The sequence below is a fragment of the Puma concolor genome, chromosome E4 (genome assembly GCF_028749965.1).
Source record: "Puma concolor isolate L17-30 chromosome E4, mPumCon1.1.hap2, whole genome shotgun sequence".
Lineage (NCBI taxonomy): Eukaryota > Metazoa > Chordata > Mammalia > Carnivora > Felidae > Puma > Puma concolor.
This window is the reverse complement of record NC_141683.1, coordinates 63,979,035-63,997,644: the sequence shown is the minus strand read 5'-3', so window position 1 is coordinate 63,997,644 and position 18,610 is coordinate 63,979,035. Positions and strand designations below refer to the sequence as shown.

Below are 18,610 nucleotides of genomic sequence, written 5' to 3'. Positions count from 1 at the left end.
GGTCAGCAAATTGGTCACAGAGGTGTGATCGAGTCAGAGTGGGCCCACGGCAGCTCAGTAACCAGGTCCAATCACTACGGCACCCTTACTGGCACACATCTTAATTAGGTTTTAATGCAAGTAATTTGATAAGTACTCCTGGCCATCCGCTACAGAACTGTCAGTGCTGAAAGCTTTTTATTTAGCTCCTCTTCCCTCTATAGTCTATACTGAGGCAGCCTCCCTGCTGACCCTTGTCAAAGAACCCCATCTGCTGGTTGCCACGGTAACTGAAGGCGACCAATTGAGCTGAACAGAGTGACTCAGAAATAAAATCTGCAGCCAAAGGAATTCTGCTAAGAGTAATAAATCATTTAGTAAAAGGGGGTCCTCCACACAGTGATGGGCGTCGGGATAATACGGTGGCAGAGCTCTTCCAGCTAGAAGGTCCGGCAGAGGCCCGCCCGCTTCCTTTCCGGGGAACTCGGGCAGCACAAGAGTCCTAACCTCTCCCAGTTCCACGCCGTCGCGGGGGGCAGAAGGAACCAATTATCAACACTTTAATGTTTGGGTTGTGAAATTCTGAATTTGAAAAGTGGCAAGAGGACCAGACTAGGCTTCCAATACTCCTTCCTCTATTTTGTGAAAGGAGCACAAGTGAACAAAGTGCCCCACGCAGCTCAGGAAACCACAGTGGCCTTGAGGTGGGCGGCAGGGAGAGAAGACGTATTAAGACTGCTCTGGATTAGGGAAGGCCACCACTGCCTCCGGTCATCAATCAACCTTGGGGTGCTCCAAGCAGAAGCCATCTCTGTGTCCAAGGTGTGCAGTCCCTGAGAGAGCAGGGGAGACAGGATTGGGTTCAGAGAGCAGGGAGGTGTCACTACAGGGTGGCGGAGAGGGTCAGGGGCTCTGTCTCTACAGCACTTGGTCAGTGTTCCGAACAGAGCAAAGGAGGCATCCTTTCTCAATTAAGAGTTCCTGAATGAGAGGAACAGAAAAGAGAGGGAAGGACGGGCTTCCTGAAGGCTGCTCCCCGGGGCCAAGTGAGGGCCCCAGCAGTGGGCTCAGTGTTGGTGCAGAGGCCCTCCCAGCACCGCCACCAAGGTTCCAGTCATGGCCCCCACACCCGGTGAGCTTCTGCTGTGTAGACTAGGAACCCCCTGTGGGCAGCAGTGCCCAGATTTTAAGAAGAACCCCCAGGCATGCTAAATCATCCATCCAGTATTTACTCTCTCTAGGCCAGGTCTTGGTGGTTGTGATGCAGCGGCAGTAACACCCTCCCAGGCGATGACAATAGGCGGTGAGGGGCTACAGGACCGACAGCCCGGCCTGGGGCGGCGCGGGGCGGTGACGCGAGGCTGGGGACCCTGCTAGTGTCTCTCCTCACAGGCCGCAGAGCAGTATTTTGAGAGGTGTGGGCGCACAATACTGACATCCTCCCAAGCCCTGACCTGAGCTCACAGCCACGGGAGGACCTGCCCTAAACCATCCCCGGAGACAGTGTCCTGCTTTAGAGACGAGCAGCTGCCAAACAGAAGGTAGTGGTCGTCTCCCCCCCGCCTCGCCTCCCCCCCCCACCCCCCCCCCCCCCTTTTCCTAGATGCCGCCAATGAAAGGCTCCATCTCAGACTTGCAGTGAAAATCCCGTCGACGGGAGCGGGGAGCGGTGGTGCGCGCTCAGGACGAGCCCCGGAGATGCAGCCCGCCTCCCGCCGCGCGCTGGCCACTTCCGAGCGCGCCCGCCGCGCCCCTGCACCTGCTCTCAGGCCGCCTCCGAGCGCGCCCGGGGCTGCGGGCGGCCCCTCCCGCGGCGGGCGGGGAGGCGCCCGGCTCCGGCCCCCCACCGCGCCCGCCGACGCCCCCCCCCCCCCCCGCCCCAACCCCCGGGCCGCGCGGCCGCTCGCCCCGACCTCTGGGCTGCGCCGCGGCTGCCCGCGGGAGGGGGGTCCCGGGAAGGCGCCTGCACCTGCCGGGCGGCCGGGGCGGCTCCGCGGGGCCTGCGGGGCTCCGGGCTGTGGCGGACGACGAGGATTAAGCCGACGTGGCAGTCGAAGAAGGAGATGGGCGAAAGGCTCATTAACTCCAAGCTCCCGTCCCCGTCTCCTTCTCCCTGGGGAGCAGTGCGGGAAAAGTTTCCTTGTGATGGGAAAGGTGCCGCGTGATTGTTACTGGCTTTTCTTACCTTTTAATTCCTTACGTGTAAACCAAACGTTCACCGTTTGTGGATCATCCTGGACATTCAAGATTTTAACCAACCAGGAAAAAAATATTGGCTGACAGGCCGAAGCACCATTACGGCCCGCTTCGGTTTCTGGGTTAGTGATTAAGCTTCTCCTGTGACCCAATTGAAAGGGCCCAACACCTGAAGACCTCAAAGAAATGCCAGCTAAAAGGTGCTGGGTGTGACAGCGCTTTATCCGCGCCCCCATTGTCCTCCAATAACCCAACTGGCTTTCATGACCTATCCTAAAATGCGCCATGAGAATCAGGGCTTTCTGATTCCGCACAAATGTTCTAAGCCTGAGGACCCTTTACTGCACAGTTGTTCACACTTACATTCCCTCTGCCTGCTTACAAAGTTACCATTAATTTCACTTTCCAACAACACTTCCCATCTCTTTGTGTGCGCTCACTCTCTCAAATTCTCCTCCATGTTTCCACTCCCAGATACTCTTGAACTTTTGCACACATTGCCAGTTTGAGCCTGCACGGAACAATCAGTATATTAATTCCACTCGGAGAGAGTGAGGTTTTTCTAACACAATCTGCGCAACCTGAACTCTTTCCTTCAGAAACACTTTGCCTTTAAAAAGAAACTCCCAGCATGAACCTCATAAGAAGCGACATGTAACAGACAGTGCATGTGGCGTTGGGCATGCAGCTCAGAATTAAAAGAGAATTTTTTACTTTGTTTCTTCGGTGCCATGTGCATAATGTACATGTGGACGAAACTGACATCAGACATTTAAAGCAAAAAAAAAAAAAAAAAAGGGAAAAAAAAAGAAAAAGGGATGGGGGAGGGGGATGTGATGGTGGCGGGAAAGAAAGAAAATGTGTTGATAAAAACAGTAACTTCTGTTAATCTACATTTTTCAGTTACTGTCTTAATTAAGAATGTTAGGAAATATGTTGCAGTTTAATTGCATTGTTTCAAGAAATTCTAATGCTGACAAATTTGGGACCATGTACACTTGGATGGTTTAAAGGATTAAAGTGGTAATTTCTTCCAATTGGGAGATAACAATCAAAATGATACTTCCCCCACGGCCCCCCACCTCTGCCCCATGTTCAGCATGAAATGAGCCCTCGGGGTGGGGGTCAAAGTAATGTGTTTTTAACCTGTGTCTATGAGATATAAATAATTTTTTTGAAATTTTTTAATGTTTAGTTTTGAGAGAGACAAAGAGAGAGCGAGCAGGGGAGGGACAGAGAGAGGGACACAGAATCCAAAGCAGGCTCCAGAGTCCCAGCTGTCACGTCAGCACAGAGCCCGATGCGGGGCTTGAACTCACGAAACCGTGAGATCATGACCTGAGAGGGAGTCGGATGCTCAACTGACTGAGCTACTCAGGCGCCCCAAGAATAATTTTTTAATACAAAGAATTCACAAAAATGAAATAGCACCTCATCTGAAATAACTGGGTGACATTGGTATCCTTGCAGAAAAGAGTTATTTATGAAAGAAATTGGTAATGATCTCCAAGTGATTCTCAGATGACCTTGTGTCAGACAGTGAAAATCATCTGCCTCAGCCACAAGTACATAAAAACAATGACAGTCTGAAGACATATTCAGATTTTGGGACACTGTTTTCTTCCTTCCCACTGCAGCCCAGTCCTGCACATGCTCTACGTTTCATTTCTTGAGGTGGGGGGAGGTTATTCACTTTTAACCTGGGCTCTCACTTCTTATTTGCTCCCATTCTCTGGGGCAGTTGGGCTCACTGCCTGTGATCGGGGCGGGGGGTGGGGTGGGGGGTGGGAGCTCAAACCCTAAAGGAGATGCTGCTGTTCAGTGCTCTCTGCTCCCATGGCACGCAGCACAAACCAGGCACCCACAAGAGACTCCCACTGACCCGACTGGCTGCTGCTTTGATAACGTGGTCAGATAAATCAGCCAGTTCTTTCACTGCCTCAGCTACTCATCGCGCCTCCCGTGGACCGCAATGCATGATACATCAGGGCATCTGATACATCATGGCGCCTGGGGGTGGGTCACCCATTCCCTTGAGGAGGCTGACCCAACTTGATAGCAGCGAAAGGCATTGCATCGTATATGCAGTGGCCCTGAACTGGCCGCAAAGAAAGATCTGTTTGCCCCAGAACGCAGCTGAAGTGTCCAGAGAGCTTGGCCAAGAGAACAGCTCCAAAGGTTTGCTCTGGCTGGAAGGTGTCCCTTCTGCCTCAGTTTCTCAAAACAAGAACGGACAGAGAACGTGACCCCAGATGAAATACTGCCCACACGGTGCCAGTATCGCAGTGTCTCAAGTCTTGAACTTATATTTGCATTTCGTATCAGGGAGTGGAGTCCTGCTCAGTTAATGGCATGCATGACCCAAAAGACCAAAGAATTCACTGCTATGGAATTAGTACAATTTGTTTTTAAGCGGCACACATGAGATCCAAAATGGTGAAGGGGCACGCACGTCTCTTAGGTGGTCAACACCTGGGACCACATAAAACTCTGAACTGACCCATTAAGGGATTAAAGATTTTTCATCTCTTGGAGTTGTGGTGGGAGAACACCTCCAGGGGAGCTGGGAAAGGCCTCTGTCGGCCCGGACCCCTGCAGGGACCGCAGGAGGGGACCTGGAGCAGGACCCCAGCGTTCACTTCCAGGTTCAAGGGAGAGGAGAGAGTTCAGGCAGACATCCAGGCGGGGAGAGCCCAGAGCGAAATTCTAAGTGGAAAAGTTCTGAGTGCATTCTCGGAGTTGGAAGAACACTAAAAGAAGGAGAGGCCACAAGGGGGGAGGAAGAAGGGAAACAGCTCCCGCCCGAGGGCCGACTGCCTATCCAGCAGCGGCAAGGCTGTTCCCGGGCTCCCAGGACCATTTGTTCCATTACACAATCTCCTGAAGCCATTTAGAGAGAGCTCAAACAACTGCCTGTACCAACACGACACATGGCTTCCCATCCCGACTCTTTGCTAATCCAGACGCTCCAACCATCTTTCTTTAAGATGCCATATGGTTGGCAGAAGCCTGTAGATCTAGCAGCACATCTGCTTGTAAGTTTCTCCTTCCCCTCCATCCCCCTAACAAAAGAGGGATCGGGAGACAGACCGCGCGGGGCACGCAGGCGTACCTCTGCCCATATATAGTTCTTTCTTTTGAAGCCTGCTAACTAAACAGAACTGTTAAAGGGATGATCGGGAATTATTCGGGGCTCGCTCATTTTTAACTCGACAACATGGCGATTTATTTGCCTGTCGTGATTCAGAACAAGATTAGAAAAACAAAGGGTGGCTGGTCTCCTTTTTCCAAGAGCTTGATTTCTTGAAAACCACTTCAAAGCTCTCCCTCTGGGAATCCTTGGGAGGCTTTCTGGCCGAGGGAGAGGGACAGCACCCTTGCCTGAAGCTATTTCTCCTCTTCTTTTTGGTCAAGGAAGACGGACAATCTGAGAAACCAGCAGATACCCAGAGCCTGCTTTGTTAGCAAGCACGGCGCGGCTGTATGCTAATGAGCCGGCACTGACACACTGCTTTTCCGTATGATGAGCAAAGATTGTTGACGCTGTTGAAATCCTGGCTCTCCTGGCCTGTGAGCCCACGGGCTGCCTCCTTGGAATCCGGCCCCCAGAAAGACAGGCTGCAAAAAAATAATACATTCGACTCTCCTGATGACTGAAATCTGGCCATTTGTAACTTAGAGCGGTGGGGGACGGGGGAGGGGAGCGGGACTGGGAAAATATTCTAAAATATTTCATCAGGCCAGGAATCAGAAAGACTAACTTCTAGACAAACTAAAAGTTAAACCTGGCAGACACATGTGAGTGATCGAGGCCAGGGCGCTCGGCTTCAGGAGCAAAAATCTGCAGAGTGGGGGTGAGGGGCAGTTGGTCTAGCCTCTGTAACATAGGGACAGCTGGGATATTCCCTCCGGACTGGTGCAGAGAGCCCTCTTGCAGATGGGACACCCCCACCGGTGGCACCACTCAGTCACAGGTGAAAAGCCGTTTCTGATCTCCTTGTAAATTTGTTTGATCCATGTGTTGGTTGACCACGCATGGTTTTCCAAGTCCGTGCAAATGAGGGATGGTAAAAAAAGCAAACCGAATATTCCATTGTTGCAAAAGTAGACCCTTTTTTTTTTCTTTCAGAAGTCAAAGAAGGGTGGAAAAGGATGCGGTGTTAAGTGCTGAGCACGTTAAATGAAATATCCCTTTATCTGCTTGGAAACTCTAAGTAGTCAGGCACTATTATTTTGATTTAATAGATTGTGGAGACTGAGGCTTAGAAAGGGTTAGCAAAAAAAAAAAAAAAAAAAGCAAAACTTCAGCAAACCTGCAGTGAGGAATTGCTGAACCCCAGGGAGCCTGGGTGGCTCAGTTGATTAGGCATCTGACTTTGGCTCAGGCCATGATCTCATGGTTCGTAGGTTCGAGCCCTGTGTCGGGCTCTGTGCTGACAGCTCGGGGCCTGGAGCCTGCTTCAGATTCTGCATCTCCCTCTCTCTCTGTCCCTCCCACACTAGCGCTCTGTCTCTTGCTCTCTCTCAAAAATAAATAAACATTAAAAAATTAAAAAAAGAAAAAGTAACTGCCAAAGCCATGCAGATCTCATGAAGTCCAGTAGCCTCCAGGTGTTCAGGGACACTTCTGCACAGACACGTCCCCTCAGGATATGCCCGGGTTCCAGGCTGCCCACCTGAGCAGACCACTGTCAGCTGGTGAGCAATAAACTAGTTCAAATTAGTATGCTGACGGGGGCACCAAACTGTAAATTCCATTTACTTGTTATCTACAATGTGAATGAAAATTCATGTAACTGAAATGCAAAAACATGAGGAGTGACTAAGAAAGCATTGAATATTATAATGAAAGTATCAGAACTTAGCCATTCAAAAAGTATGCCCTTCAAATTATTCCCCTTGGGGGCGCCTGGGTGGCGCAGTCGGTTAAGCGTCCGACTTCAGCCAGGTCACGATCTCGCGGTCCGTGAGTTCGAGCCCCGCGTCAGGCTCTGGGCTGACGGCTTGGAGCCTGTTTCCGATTCTGTGTCTCCCTCTCTCTCTGCCCCTCCCCCGTTCATGCTCTGTCTCTCTCTCTCTGTCCCCCCCAAAAAAAAAAAAAAAAAAAAAACGTTGAAAAAAAAATTAAAAAAAAACAAACAAATTATTCCCCTTGGGGATGTGGGGATAGCATGTGTTTTCCAACCACAAGGCCACTGCCTAGATCTTGCCGACAGGTTCCTCCTTTCTGAAACTTCCTCCATAGCCTCGGGCTTCATGGGTGGATACACACGTAAGTCTGTGAGTATGTGTTCAATGCATTTTGTCAAATTCATACATTTGTCCCCCACCCCCCCCCCCAGGGGAAAGCGCGAATGCAGTCACCCACTACCACAAATTGTGCAGTCAAGTTTCCCACATTTGGGGAAATCGCAGGGGTCAACACATCCGGAGTGCAATGGATAAGCCTCGCCCTGGGAAAACCACCTTCGCTGATCATGGTATCTCCCTTGCCAGGTAAGTATAAAAATCATATGTTTTAATATAAAATACATGCAGTGCAGGTTATACTACTCGATGATTACACAGACTAGATGCTGGGAGCCTGATTCTATTATCAACAGGAACAATAACCTATTATTAACCATTGTTTTGTTACCACTGAGATGCAGCTATGTAGAATGACGACTTTGAATTAAAAGAAAAAAAACCTACGTTGAAATCTCAGCATGGTCCCAGGCAAATTCTTCTAAGCCTGTTTCATTTCCAATATAAAATGATTCTACTACCTCCCAGGACTACTTGGAGAGTTAGAGACAGCATGTAAAATGCCTGGCCCTTAGAGATCCTCACTAAGTGAAAAGTACAATCATCATCATCATTATTATTTTTAATAAAGTGTTTCAGGGGCGCCTGGGGGGCTCAGTCAGGTGAGTGTCTGACCCTTGATTTCGGCTCAGGTCATGATCTCACCGTCGTGGGATGGAGCCCCGTGTCAGGATTCTCTGCTTGGGGTTCTCTCTCTCTCCCCCTCTCTTTTTGCCCCTCCCCCGCTCACGCTGGCTTTCTCTCTCAAAACAAATAAAAAACATTAAAAAAGTACTTCAGAGCTTATGCACAGTGCTTCCACATACACGAGCTCACCTAACTCTGAAAACGGCCCCGAATATACGAAGTGCTGCTTCTTTCAAATGAATGAGGCAATTAAGATTCCATAATAACATAACTAAAGCAATAAACAGTATGAGGTATTATTATTATTATTGAGACTCTTCTATGTGCAGTGACTGTGCTAAGTGTTTTTCCAGTTATTTGTAAGTCATTATTAGCAACCTTTTCAAGAAGGTATTATGGCTACTATTGTGATCCTCATTTTATAGACAAGAAAGTGAGGCCCAGAGATGCCCCCGATATCTTGCCTTATTCACATAGTAAGTGGAGAGCTAGAACACAATCCCAGGTCTGTCATCTAAACCCATGATCCTCACGGCAGCTATAAAATAGCTAAGACAGGACTGAAAGCCAGATTTCTCTGTTTAAGATCTGGTGCTCCTTTGTCCATACCACATTGTCCTTGGGTGGAACTTAACTAAAAGCTACTGGACGTTTGACAAGACAGTCTCCTAGCAAAACAAAACAAAACAAAACAAAAAACAACTTTGTCCTCACCAAATTTCCATGTATGCTAGTAAATTCTATAGGGTCCGTGGTTCAAGTATCATGTGTGTTTATGTGCACTTGCACAGAGCCTGAATGCTGGGTGCCCCCTCCAGCGTAGTGAAAAATTAGAGCAGTTTTCCTTAGAGCATTTGAATGCATCACACACACAAACACACACCATCAGAGCTGTCATTATATACTTGGAATCCAACATCACTGAAGTTGTCAGGAATTTCTTATCAAGACAATAGTCTTTCAATAAAAGTTAACTGTCAATAGAAGGCTTCTGAATCAAAATGATCTGCTGGGGATGCTAGAACATTTGGAGGCTGCTGATCAGATGCTGGCATGGAGCAAAGGGAGGTTTGGTGCACATATGTGCCCAAGCAGACAGCTCCCCCCCACCCCCACAAAGCCCCGAGGTGTCCCCGAGACTCTCCTCTGGCTTCTGGGACAGTGGGATCTGGGGGCTGTAATCTGGGGTGGGTTTTTCTCCGGCCTCTGCTCTCTCCCTCCTCGCATCCCCCTCACCTGATTGGACCTGGACTGATTTCCAAAATCACTGGATCCCCCAGCTTCCTAATTTCACCGCTGACTCCAACTCAGTTCAAAACAGAACAGGATTTTAACCAACCAGCCAAGCAAACAAACAAATACCTTTTCTATCACTTCAGTGCTTCCAAATTCATTAATCTTTGGTCACATTTCCAGTCAACAGTCAAAAGCAGTTTCCAGGAGGGTCTGAGCATAATAGACTGTGAACGGAGATGTGTTACTTGGAAGTTAGCGCTGTATAAGCACCAAGTGCCCCCACGCTTTCAAACTTAAAGGAGATGAGTCTCAAAGGCCTCTCTAGAGTATTCTGGAATGCATCGTTATGAGGCGGCACTTCTGATCTGTCAGGGGTGGAGACCTGATTATTAACCGTCCGTCCCCCTGACAGTATTCCCCAGAGGCCGACATTGTGAACATTGTGTCCTTCATTAATTGCAAGGGCTGCAGTAGTCCTGGGTTACAGCACGAGAACAAAAACCCTGTTTCATTCTAACTTCGCTAAAGGTGTAGGGAAGACCTATTTAATGTTCACGAGCTCTGATTACAGGTTGTACATGTTGCTCCCTGTGCTGAGCGCTGTGGCAATGCACATAGCTAACGTTTATTGAGTCCTTGCTGTGTGCCAGGCACTGCTCTGAACATTTGTGTAATAATTCGTGCAATCCTCTTAACCCCATGAGATACGTAACACAACTGTCATAATTTTATGGATGGAGATGTTTAGGCCCACGTTAAGTAGCTCGTCCCAAATCACACAGCGCAGAAGAGGGCAGAGCAGGTATTTGAAGCCGTGCCATCTGGGTTCAGAAGGCATGTTCTTAACTACCCTTCCCTATGATGACTCTCAGAGACATTAAGTAGGAAAGGGTCTGATTCTCAGCCTACCAGCCACGGGAGTTTGGTGATATTTAGCCTCTCTCTAACCAGATGACTTCAAAGTAAAATGTAATTTTTACCATACATGTCCCACCTGTCCATCTCACAAGATTGTTAGGAAACTTTATTTTATATTCATGTTCTCACTCCCATGATTCTCTGCTTTCTTTCTCCCGTGTGCAAAGGTCTAGTGTAGGCCCATTGGGTGTGACCTCTTTGAGGGGAGGGCCAGTATCTAATATATTTCATTATATCTAATATTGTGTGGCCAGACCTCACAGCTTGCTATGACTATCTTCATCACAGCCTCAGAAATTGCCTCTTTGGGTGCTAAGTAGGGGCCCCAAAATGAACAACCAAAGACCTTTGGCTTTGCCAACCGAAGAAGGGGGCACAGATTTGTATAGATTTGTGCATCCTGCATTTGGTGTTTAAATGCCTTCTCCAAATGGTCTCAGACAAAATGAAAAGGCACTGAAATCAGCCAGCCCCAGTAAGATATACAGGGACAGTCTGACGAGAAATAAGCTAGGGAAAAACAAGTAGTAGCTTCTCTTCTGGAAGCCCCTGAGGTCAGCTTTGTCATCAGCCCACGGTGCTCAGGGATATTAAAAACACTGCCACAATGGAGCGAACACAGCTAACGTGATAGAAAGGAGACAAGATTGGATATAAAACAGAAATACTGCCTTTCCAGAGAGAGAAAATTGTTAATACAAATGAACAGCTGTTTGGGAAGAAAACATTATTTCTCCAAACCCAGACAAAGCTCTATTTATTACATTTCAGAGACACTTAAATTATAGTGTCTGAAAGCTATCCTATCATGGGTTTATCTGTGACACCTAAATTATCCAAAAATCTGAGAGGTTAAGCCAAAATAAAGGCTTTCCTGTGAGAAAGGCTTCTAGAGAGAAAGTTCCTCTTTTTCCTCAAAGGAGCAGGTGAATAAATTCACTGTGTAGCATAACCAAATGAATACTAAATTCCAGCACTAAACTTTCTGGAAATGCAATGGAATATTAAATGCAAAATTCATTCCAAGATGTTAATGTATGCTATTTAAAAATCTAAATGCATAGTTCACTATTCCCATTGGTCTGTTTATATTCTTGTGTTCACATGGGTTCTCGACTGCATCCAGCTCTGGGTCTGCCCCAGGTGCTCCCCAGAAGTCCTGGAATGTTCTCTGTGCTTGCTGTGCTGGGCCAGTCCTGTTATGGGAGGTGCTGGAAATGGCATCAGCCCTGACCCTTCCAGAGGAGACCAGGGCTCACCAACACCTTTCTCACTGACTAGCATGTGTCTGGCTGCCTTGAGGCATTTCTGGAAAGTTGACTGTCACACTCTGATTAAAAAAAAAAAAAAAAAAAAATTGGGGCACCTGGGTGGCTCAGTTGGTTAGGCGACTGACTTCGGCTCAGGTCATGATCTCGCGGTTTGTTGAGTTCGAGCCCCGCATCAGGCTCTGTGCTGACAGCTCAGAGCCTGGAGCCTGCTTCGGATTCTGTGTCTCCCCCTCTCTCTACCCCTCCCCTGCTCACACTCTGTGTCTCTCTGTCTCTCAATAATAAATAAATGTTAAAAAAAAAAAAAAGTAAAAAAAAGTAAAAAAAAATTGCCACTAAGGGGAAAAAATGAAGAAAATCCTATTTGGCAGGGTCTAGGGAAAGTTACACAACAGACCAAGTGACCAGGTTAGGGGGCACTGTCAAGGTCAAGGGTAGGCTTGCCTCAGTCCTTTCTGCTCATCCCTCCAATCAATTCAAGTACAGCACAGGCTTCAGGCTAGATGGGAAACACAACAAAAGCAACACCATAAAGAAGGAAACTAAAATCCATAATCCTGTGATGCTACCTTACCACGGGGTGACCTGAACTTGAATGCTCTGGGGCCACTCAGGAGTCTCTATCACCCTACACAAGACGTGTGCTTCCCTCCTGTCGTTAGCACTTGGTACCGTTCTACCTTTACTTCCAACACACCTCGTGGGGTGCAGTGCGGCATAGTAAGTTAGTGAAGACTTGAGAGTTTCCTAGTGAAAGGTGTTATGGTGTTATGTAAATACACAGTATTATTTTGTCTTTATTCCAGCATTACTGGTTTGAAATAGTTCAGTGTGTGTAAATATGTTTAATAATGTGTATTAATTAGATTTTTTTTTTTTTTTTTTTTTTGGAATTCCCTGGCGTCTCAGTTAACTAAGTGGTAGCAGGTTTACTGGTGCAGGGAACTGTTAAGGACAGTGTCTGACAACTATCCGTTGGTCTGTCCCATTCAGATCAAATTCTAGCTAGGTGAATCCACTCAGTGCGTGTAGTCATTTACTTGAGCACAAGACGAAATCGCTAGGTTGTGACCCCCTCGTGAAAATAAAGAGCCAGATGCAAATGTTAAAATTCACAACATGCGACCAAACCATCCCAGAGAATGGGAGGAACTGGGCAAGCTCCCTGTAAGCAGTTAGTAGGATGGAAAAGCCTAAGCGTGCAATGTTCGGAAAAAAAAAAAAAAAATTCTTTTAAGTACCAGTACCACATGCTTTATACTGAAGTGTCTAAAAATAAATACTACTCTGAAGATCAAGTGTCAATCAGGGCCAGGTTAACCCTTGATAGCCACTTCTGTTCCCCTCTAGGAATAGCATTTTCTCCAACCTTGTCAGCAATGTAGGGTCAAGAGGATCTGACCGTGGCAACCCAACTTTCTTTACAGGGTTCTGAATAAAGGGTTATTTCCAGCCTTCTCTCCAGACAATAGCCATCTACACCTGCTGGCGCTCATAGGAACACTGAGAGTTCAGATTGATTACATGGACAGGTATTTCCCGGAGACGTTGCTTTTTAAATATCCTGTGTGGGCATGTGCCCATGTGGCAGAATGGTCTTGTTTTCTTTCCCATCACAGATGGCCGAGAGTCCTTCCCATGAGAATGGAGTCAAAAGCATAGGCTTCAGAATTATCATAAAGATGGGGAGAAGGTGTCAATGAATTACTGAAAAACTCACAGAACTCATCATATGCTGAGTTAAATGAGTAATGTTACCCTAGAGAACATCTTGTGTTATGTGTATTATTTTCTCCCTCCCAAGATAAAAATCTGCACAGAGACCTGCACTGTGATTGGATTGTGCCATACAGGCATCATAAGAAGTCCTTGAGTCAGGACGGTCTTGAGCTGGACAGCCAACAGAAACACTTCAGGCTAGCTGACTGAGCCACCAGGAGGGACAAGACATAGAACCATGCCTCGACATTGGGAATACAAGGGAGGTCAGACAGAAGTCATGTGCTGCTTCTCATGTTGGGTTTTAAGTCTAAATCGATCTTCCAAAGTGTGGAATCCAAAGAATATTATTAGAAAGAGTGCCTTTTTTAACTCTCTGCATATACCCAGCTCTCCTTCAGAGTCAAGAATCACCTTCTACAAAGCCCTATCTGATCTCCTCCTATATGTTCCTTCTCCCATGTTCCACATCATCGCTCTGATCACAGTGCATCAGAACTGTCTACAGGAAGAAAGGTCAGCCCTTTGTGAGCAGGGGATGGTTCTCACGGGCAGCCACAATGTCTGGCACAGGACCTGACATAGGCAGGTATTGAAGGAAAGAAGGATTTTTTTTAAGTGTTTATTTATTTTTGAGAGAGAGAGACAGAGAGACAAAGTGTAAGTGGTGGGGGAGGGGAAGAGAGAGAGGGAGGCACAGAACCCGAAGCAGGCTCCAGGCTCCGAGCCATCAGCACAGAGCCCGATGCGGGACTCGAACTCACGAACTGTGAGATCGTGACCTGAGCCAAAGTGGAACGCTCATCCAACTGAGCCACCCAGGCGCCCCAGGGAAAATAGGATTTGTAATGACAGCATCACAGACCGTGCTTATAAAGCACCGACTGGCCTGAAATCAGATGGCATCACAGTCACATCACCCTTTTTATAGAGATGGCTTTCAAGGAACCACTGGCAAAAGCTGCCATCTCCACCTTCAGCTGGAGTAGAGAATTAGTTACATTTGTGGAGGTCATATTGCTTTTGCTTCTGAAGAATATGGACCTCTTTTTTTTTTTTTTTTTTTTTTTTTGCTAAAAGAAAACTAGATAAAAAAGAGGGCAATGCCTCCGTGTAGAGAAGGCCTTGGGGACTTTCTAGGAAAACAATTTCACTGGCAGCAGCTGGAGATGCAGCATATGATCTTGCTAAAGCTGTTTAAGTACCATACACGCTGTTGATGCTGGTGTTTTCCAGTGACTGAGAGGCAGGGACTTCAATGCAACGTGAAGAAAATACCACAACATTCACCTGTCCCGGCAAGTATTTACCAAACACCTACAACGTACTCCCTACCGGCTGCTGGGAAATGGTGGAGAACAAGACAGAGAAGATGTCACTCCCAGGGTGTTGCACGTAGTTGTCGACGGGATCCCTATCTGGGGAAATTTCGCAAAGACGCTTCTGGGAAAGTGCTGGGAGAGGAACCTCAGTGGTGGAGTGGAGGCAAGTTAAATCTCTGCTCGAGGACTCACTCATGACGGCATCAACGTGACGCGATTCGGTAAGCTTTGTTTAAACAGACTTCCAACTACATTTTATGAGCTCTGGCCACGGTGGCTACCCAAGTAGATTAGATACTGGCCCCGCCCCTCAGCACCTCCAGAAAGACCTTGGCACATGGCTAAGGAGAGCAGTAGATCGGCGTGCAAGGGGAGGGCCCAGGGGCAGGTGAGCGGTCTTAGAATTCAGAAAGAGGACTTCATTGAAGAAAACCTCTCCATTGACTCTAAAGCAATGTGAGTTACTGATGAACCGACAAGATACGACAGTACATTCATCTGTACCAATAACCCTGAAAGAGAGTAATACGGAAATAAAATGTACTGTCTGACTGGTAACAAAGGTTTCGATGCAATCCGTTTCACAACACAGCAGAATGCTAATGTAGTTCAAATCTGACTGGATGTGCCAAGAAAGAAAAAATGTTTCCCATCGATGCAAATTTTTTGGATACTAAGAAAATGGACTTCTAGAGCCTCTCAAGGACTCTGCTAGTCATGCCACAGACAGTTTGAAGGAACTGCTGACTCCTGAGACCACGCCGCGGGATTAAAACAAAGACCGCAAAGTTGCCGCCTTCCCCAAGCAGCATTCATGGGATCGCGAGGCGGGGACACCTTTCAGAGCAGGGAACAGGCAGAGCTGGGAACAGGCAGGCTGACCCAGTGCACTTTCTTTTTGATCAACCTTATATTTGACTGTATTTTAGTAAATTATCCATGTAGTTGTATTTTGACAGCTCTCTTTACAGCAGTAAAACAAAATGTGTGCATCGCAAATGGCAAAGATTCAAATTTCAGCTATGTTTATCCAAAATAGCACTGAACTGCTTCTGTACTTATGCTATACTGCCTACAGCTTTACGGAAGGGAAGACAGATGGGATGAATTTAGCAGGGAAACAGCTGTGGCTTGAAGAAGAGACAAGCAAAAGTTTTGCTATCAGGCTTCATTATGTATCAAGGTACCAGTAAAATGTGTATCCGTAAGGCAGCCAAAAAAGTGTTTTTCATTTGACTAGTGATAATTACCCTTTCTCAACAGCTGACAATGTTCTAAGTGGCATTAAATAGGTAGAATAATTAAGCAATAAGATACAACAGGCAGCGCCTTGCTGGGAACTGTGGTTCCCCTCAGGTGAGCTTGGAAGGCCGAGGCTAAGGGGTCAATGACTTCAACCGCCTGAGAGATACAGCAGGAAGTTGCTGGGGGGACCGCACACCAATAGGAAATAGGAGGGAAACTCCCCAGGGAGGCTGGAAACTGGGAGCTTATCTGTGACGGTGACATCTTGGAAAGAAAGTGACCCCCGAACTTCTCCCCCCGACTCAACAATGGATGTGTGCCCTTCACCCCCACTGGACATGCTTGTGGAAATGGAGGGAGGGATGGTCCTCCTCGGAATCATCTTTCGTCTGTGTTCAGATGTTCAGTTAGGTGTTTCTCAAGACTGGGCTGCGTCAACCTTCAGACAAGAGGAAATTTCCGGGCTTTACAATGACGACCAGTCACATTGCTAGTTAAGTGTGCTCGGATATACCGTTCCTGACACTGTACCAATCCCACTCTCAGCTGTAACCTCGGGGAAAACTGACCAACGTCTACTGCCAATCCTAGAGACCCTCCTATGCAGATGAGGGCTCACTGCACAACCTTGGTGTTTGCAATAAGAAAGCATGCACTTTGTGGGAAAAAAAATTGTACCTCTTTATGATTGCATTAAGTAGAGCCCTCTATATTGGGTGACTGACAAAGAAAAAATATATATACGTTTATATATTGATGTTTAGCTATTTTTGAGAGAGACAGAGACAGAGCATGAGCAGGGGAGGGGCAGAGAGACAGGGAGACACAGAATCTGACGTGGGCCTCGAACCCACTGACTGCTAGATCATGACCTGAGCCGAAGTCGGACACTTAACCGACTGAGACACTCAGGCGCCCCTAAATAGATTTTTTAATAAATCTAACCTGTGCCACACATGGATAACACCCTGTGCTCCACCCAGATCAATAACGTTAATACTGCCACGGTAACAGAAAGGAGAAACACAGAAACGGCCTGAAAAAGGAACAAACACACTGTGACATGTATGCAATAAACCCGGGTGTGACAGTGCTATCTGGTGGCACAAAGTTTACCTCACTGCCACTGAGTGGTAATGAATGGAAAGCATGAACATGGTCAAAAGCATGTGAGAACAGATTAGAAACTTACTACCTTCCTCAGTTTTCACCATCAGTTTCTATTTGTGCTCAGGCAAGAGGCTGTACGTTTTCTTTTCTTGTAGGTACAATTATTGTTGTCCCCCTGTGGCCTTTTTGTAACGTTCTGCTACTTTTCCAGTGACTTTTGTTCCTGGCAACACTTCTCAGGACTCTACCGGACTGCGTCTTGACAGGCCCCCTAATACCACTGCTTTTCTGGGTCCACTAGGACCATTGTCTCTTTTAGAGGCAGAAAGACCATGAGGTATTGTAGAGACAGCACAGGCTTTGGAGTCAGATACACCTGTTTGAAGTGTAGCTTCACCTCTCACAGACAATTTCCTTCCTCTGGGTCTCAGTTGCCTCATTTGTAAACCGGGGTAAACTGTGGACAGCTTTTGTAGAGCACCTAGTGTAACATCACGGTAAACCGTCAATAATTAGGAATGACTTTTTTTTTTTTTTTTTTAATGGAAGGAAGGATTTTACTGAATTGCCCTTCCTGCCATTCTCTTATTTCAAATGATTGTTCCTCTTCTATTCCTTCTCACAATTCATCCATCTGCCTTGAATTTACAGCAACATAAACATACTTGAGAATGTGACTATTTTAGCCTCTCTACCACATTTTCTCCTATCGATCAGCACCCAAGATTTTCACGCAGAGACACGGGATCCTCAGGTGTGAGATATGTTTGCACCGCTTAAGGCACGCATGTTGGGACTCCGTTCTGAAACTGACCAGATGCCTTTTGGGGAACCACAGTCGTGGCTTAGTGGCTGGAGAGCAGCTCAGAGGACACAGAGAATGAGAACATAAAATAATGCCATATCTGGTTGGTACCACGCAGGAACTTTTTAAAAATTGGTATCACGGGAGCTAAAATATTCCTAAGTTCTTCACATCGGCCTCCCTTCTTCATAGACTTGGGAGTAAAGCCACATGGTTCTGGTTCCTCCTCTGTCGTGTATGTGGCTGTGTGACCTCCCTGTGCCTCACTTTCCTGAGTAGTACTTTCCTCATAGGGTTGTACAAGAATTAGATTGTCAATAAAGGTAAGCATTTAGAACATGGACAGTGGCTGGTACATAGAAAGTACTATCTAAAGTTAGCTGCTGCTGGGGCGCCTGGGTGGCTCAGTTGGTTGAGCATCTGACTCTTGATTTCAGCTCAGGTCATGATCCCAGGGTCTTGGGATCAAGCCCCGCGTCAGGCTCTGAGCTGAGTGTGGAGCCTGCTTAAGAGTCTTTTGCTCCCTCCATCCCTGTCCCCAACTCTCTCTAAAATAAATGAAAATAAAAAAAATAAAGTTAGCTGCTACAATGTTAGTGATAACAATTGTAATGGTAATTTATTATATATGTATTTATGTGTTGTATGATTATGTGCTAGGTAATAATCATCATTATTGTAAGGTGTGTCAGAAAATTTGTACATGGTAGCAAGAAGTTTTGTACAATGTTTAATGGGTGCCAAACTATGGAAACTGGGAGTCAGCAAGAGGGCCTGGAACCAAGAACCCTTAGCGCATGAAATGAGAGTAGAGACAAGGTCCTGGGCCCTGGAGGCTGGTGGCGTGGATGAATTTCTCTTATGGCAAAGATCTT

General features: G+C 47.0%; 1 protein-coding gene and 1 non-coding gene across 6 annotated transcripts in view; both read right to left on the bottom strand.

The window, feature by feature from the left end:
• Positions 1 to 18,610, bottom strand: part of SDCCAG8 (SHH signaling and ciliogenesis regulator SDCCAG8) — a 251,622-nt gene that overhangs the window by 22,479 nt on the left and 210,533 nt on the right. The window lies entirely within an intron of this gene.
• LOC112863232 (U1 spliceosomal RNA) lies at positions 7,515 to 7,679 on the bottom strand. Its single transcript, XR_003223889.2, has one exon. It is a non-coding gene; the product is annotated as a U1 spliceosomal RNA (small nuclear RNA).